This window comes from Prionailurus viverrinus, chromosome A2 (assembly GCF_022837055.1).
Source record: "Prionailurus viverrinus isolate Anna chromosome A2, UM_Priviv_1.0, whole genome shotgun sequence".
NCBI classification, from domain to species: Eukaryota; Metazoa; Chordata; class Mammalia; order Carnivora; family Felidae; genus Prionailurus; species Prionailurus viverrinus.
In genome coordinates this window covers 9,177,386-9,182,173 of record NC_062562.1, presented here as the reverse complement: position 1 = coordinate 9,182,173, position 4,788 = coordinate 9,177,386, and the positions used below count along the sequence as shown (strand labels likewise).

Below are 4,788 nucleotides of genomic sequence, written 5' to 3'. Positions count from 1 at the left end.
GGCCAGGCCGCCGCGTCCGCGCGCCGCGCCCTCCGGCCCCAGCGGCCGCCGGGCCGGGTCACGTGACCGCCGAGGTCGGCGCCCGGGGAGGGGGCGGGGCCGAGGGGGCGCGGCTCCCGGCGGCCCCCGGGGCTGCGGGGTCTCGGCTGCAGGGCCGTCCGCGTTCCCGGCCGAATTCACCCCGTCTGCTCCCCCCGCCCTTGCCTGTTTCTGCATCCTCACCCTGCCCAGGTGTCCCCCATCTGAGCGCGCGGGAACCCGAAGAAAAGACTGAGCCACGTTAAGGCGGGGGTTGGCAGAGGCCTTTGGGCCTCCCGGGACCCCTCTAAACACAAAAACAATTCATCTCCCCCCTCGTTCGCAAGCTCGGGGCTCCTGGGAAGGACCATCCTTTGCCTGGAGACAATCTCTGGACAGATTTGGGTTCAAATCCCAGCATCTCATGCCTTGGGGGAGCCCCACGTCCAAAGAGCGCCTCATCTGTGAAGTGGGATTTACCCTACCCACCCCTCGGTGTTGATGAAATTGAGACCGTGCGTGCCAAGTGTTGAGAACACAGTAAGCGCTTAATAAATGTTAGCGGCTGTCATGCTTAATGTTATTGCCGTTGTTACAACTGACTCGCTGTGGGCCCGAAGGATCCTGTGGCTGCTGAGCCTCAATCTTCCCCGCTGTAAAATGTAGACCGTACTCTTCTTCAGAGCTGTTGCATGCAGGTGGCGTTCCATAAATGCAGCAGGCCCGTGCCCAAGCGGAGGAGAGTGGAGGTCTCTTCGGAGCTTCTCCAGGGTCTCTGGAGTCTCTAGAGCGCGCAGCTTGGCTCGAGGCCGACCCCGCACTCCCTTGGAAACCCGGTAAGTGAGCCAAACCTTGGTCCCTTGGGGCTCAGGGCGGGGAGCGCTCCCTGGCGACTGAGCCTGAACATTAGCGCCCTCCGGGGATCAGCCAAAACGCCGAGGGCTGAGGATACTTTGGTTACCTAGAGACCAGGGAGAGATGTTTTCTTTCCTCTTTTTTTTTTTTTTTAATTTGGGGTGTTTTAACGGAGAAAGAAAAAGAAGGAAGAGGAGGAGAATGACACCGATCCAGAATCCGCCCACTTCTCACCCCTTCCTCGGCCCTCACCTACCTGGTCCGGTCTCATTGCTCATCTGGACCAGCGCGGTAGCCTCCTCTCAGGTCTCCCAGCTCCACCCTTTACCTCCTAGTCTATTTTCCCCACCACAGCCTAAACAACAGTCTAAGAACGCCTGTGAACACCTGAGTGTGGTCACCTCCCTCCTCTGCCTAGATCCCTCCATGGCTCCCACTGTCTTTATAGTAGAAGCCTAAGTCCTACCCAAAGACCACAGGCCCTACACGATTCACCTCCTTCACCTTCCCTTTTCTCTCTCCCTGTATCTCTTCCCCTTGCGCACTAGTCCATCCATACCAGCCTCCTGGCTGTCCCTCGTTCATTTGTCAATTGAATTAAAGAGCGTTTTGAGGGGCGCCTGGGTGGCTCATTTGGTTAAGCATCCCAATTCGGCTCAGGTCACGATCTCCCTGTTTGTGAATTTGAGCCCCATGTCAGGCTCTGTGCTGACAGCTCGGATCCTGGAGCCTGCTTTGGATTCTGTGTCTCCCTCACTCTCTGCCCCTCCCCCACTCTCTCTCTTTCTCTCTCTCCCAAATAAATATTGTTTTAAAAAAATTTTTTTTAGGGGCGCCTGGGTGGCTTAGTCGGTTAAGCGTCCGACTTCGGCTCACGTCATGATCTCGCGGTTCGTGAGTTCAAGCCCCGCGTCAGGCTCTGTGCTGATGGCTCAGAGCCTGGAGCCTGTTTCGGATTCTGTGTCTCCCTCTCTCTCTGACCCTCCCCCGTTCATGCTCTGTCTCTCTCTGTCTCAAAAATAAATAAACGTTAAAAAAAATTTTTTTTAAATTTTTTTAAAGAATGCTTTGAGGTAGTTCTTTTGCTCCCAATTTACAGATGAGGAAACTGAGGCACACATCTCCCCAAGGCTTTTCTGATCATTTAGGTGTCCATTTAAACGTCACCTCCTCTGAGAGACCTTTCCATGCCCTGTCATATATAAACATGGCCCTGTTTTCTTTATTTAAACTGTCACTCCTCTCCGAAATTGCCCAGCATTTGGCCTAGGTGCACTCCATCTTTGTGGAAAGAGTGGGTGGACACAGTGTGGGGTGTCAGGAAAGTCCCCAGCTCTGGAGCTGGGATGTCTATAGACTTTGCCCTGTCTTCTTCTAATTCTTCAGCCCAACTATTTCACAGATGGAGAGGATGTGGCAAAGCTAGGCTCCAGGCTGGCCCAGGGACTGGGCTACTGTGTCCAGGGATGGGCTTTCTGCTGCCTGCCAGGTCCCAGACTCCCTCCCTGGATAGAGCTGGGGAACCCTGCCAAATTCTCACTCCAAACTCCCAGCATTCATTTATTCAGTGAGTATTTATCGATGCCCACTGGGGACTTTGGTGGCACTGTAAACAGAGTCGCATGCAGGCTTGAAACAAGGAGACCGAGGGACTTACTGTGCAATCTCAATCGAATACGATAAGTGTACTGGCACGTCCCCGCAGCTGCTCTTGGCCCCTCTCCAGTCTTCTCCGGGGCCTCAGGAACCCTAAATCACACCCCATTCCCCACCTCTGCCTGCTGGACAACCTGTTCCTGGTTCTTTGGAGGCCTTAGGAAACACATCCGCCCCTCACCTGGTCTACAAGGCAGTCTTGTATGGCCTCTGCCCACCTGTCCAGAGGTACCTCCTCCACTCCCCTCATCCCCATCCAACAACGCTGGCTTTCCCTCTGTTCCTCAGATATTCTCACTTTACTTCCAACTGCAGGGCCTTTGCACTAGCCGGTGTCTGGAGTGCCCTTTCATCATATCTCCCCAAGACGGGCCTCTTCTGATCATTTAGGTCTCTGTTGAAATGCCACCTCCTTGAGAGACCTTTCTAAGCCCTGTTGTATTTATTATCAAATACAGCCCTATTTTATTTAACTGTCACTCCTCTGAAATTGCCCAGCAGTTGGCCTATTCTCAATGAGTCTTTGCCGAATGAGTGAGTGGACAGGGTGTCGGGTGTCAGGAGAAAGGTATCCCAGGACTACTGTGGAAGAGGCAGAAGGGCTGACATTGAGGGACCAATTAGGAAACTGCAAAGTGGATAGAGAGGAAAAGGGTGTCTGATTGAAGGAACAGCAAGGACAAAGCCCTAGAGGTGGGCGAGGGAGAACCTGGCACGTCCTGACTTCTCCCCCGATCTCCCACTCTGCTCCCCTCGCTCCTGCCCCTCTGGCCATGTGGCCTCCTCACCGCTCCTCAAAAAAAAAAAAAAACCCGCCTATTCCAACCTCAGGGCCTTTGTACTTGTTGTCTTCTCTGCCCGCAATGCTTTCCCTTCTCCGCATTCTCTCTTCTTCACTTCATTTCCATTTTCGCTCAAATGTTGCCGCCTTCTTTTTTTTTTTTAATTTTTTTTAACATTTATTTATTTTTGAGACAGAGAGAGACAGAGCATGAACAGGGGAGGAGCAGAGAGAGAGGGAGACCCAGAATCCGAAACAGGCTCCAGACTCTGAGCTGTCAGCACAGAGCCCGACGCGGGGCTCGAACTCACGGACCATGAGATCATGACCTGAGCCGAAGTCGGATGCTCAACCGACCGAGCCACCCAGGCGCCCCTCAAATGTTGCCTTCTTAGAGAAATCCTCCCTGATTGCATCTCTGCCTAAAACAGGCCCCACCCCATCTCTACCAAATTCTTATCCTCAAACAGCTCAATTTTTCTTCCTTGCAAATTTTAGTAAATACAACTCTATTTTTTTTTTTACTTGTCTGTCTCAACCAGGATGTCAGCTCCCCAAGGATCATTGTCTGTCTTGTCCTCTGCTGAGTCCCTGGCTCCTACAACAGTGTCTAGCGTGTGGAAAGGGCTCAGTAAGTAGCTGCTGGGTGAACAGATGGTTGAACAAACAGAGCATGATGGGGTATGGCTGGAGTTTTTCACGCTGACGAACCTGAAGTGGGGGGCAGTCTCCAGATGCTGCAGATGGTGGGGATGGAGGGGTTCCAGCACGTCTCTGGAGTTCAAGCTTGACCCTGAGGATTGTGGGAGCGACTGACGGATTCTTAGCAGGGGAGGGACTAAGGATCGTTTCTCAAAAGATAAGGCTCTTTGCAAACCAAGTCTCCTCCAGCAGGGGCCAGAAAAAGAGAGGGGAGTAGATTCGTCTGGCACCAGAAAGAATAAACGTATCAACAAGGCTAAACTCAAAAAACCATTGGGTTGGAGGGGGAATTAAAAAAAAAAAAAAAAAAAAAAGCAAGCAGAAAAAAAATGATACAATTTGATAGTGCTTATATCCATTACTGAAGAACAGAAAGTGAAACTATGTATCAAGTTTGTAACAAACATAGGGGCTAGTGTCCTGTGGTGTGCCAGGCATCCTGGCTCAGGTGAGTGAGGCTCCCTGGGCTCAAATCCTGGCAGCGCCCCAGACCAACAGTAAAATTCTGAGCAAGTGACTTCACTGCCCTGTGCTTCAGTTTCTTCGTCTGTAAAAGGGGATGATAATCCACGCAGCTTCATAGGGTTACTGGGAAGCTTAAATGAGTCCATTCTTTTGTTTTTTTAGTGTTCACTTATTTTCCAGAGACAGCGATTAGGGCAGGGGCAGAGAGAGAGGGAGACGGAGAATCCCAAGCAGGCTCTGCAGCTGTCAGCGCAGAGCCCAACATGGGGCTGAAACTCACAAACTGAACTGCGAGATCCGTGACCTGAGCG

The 4,788-nt window shown here is 52.2% G+C and overlaps 1 long non-coding RNA gene across 1 annotated transcript; it reads left to right on the top strand.

The window, feature by feature from the left end:
• Nucleotides 1–97: 97 nt before the first annotated feature.
• On the top strand, nucleotides 98–4,534 carry LOC125156422 (uncharacterized). Its single transcript, XR_007148604.1, has 2 exons — nucleotides 98–854; nucleotides 3,853–4,534. It is a non-coding gene; the product is annotated as an uncharacterized LOC125156422 (long non-coding RNA).
• The last annotated feature ends 254 nt before the right edge of the window (nucleotides 4,535–4,788 follow it).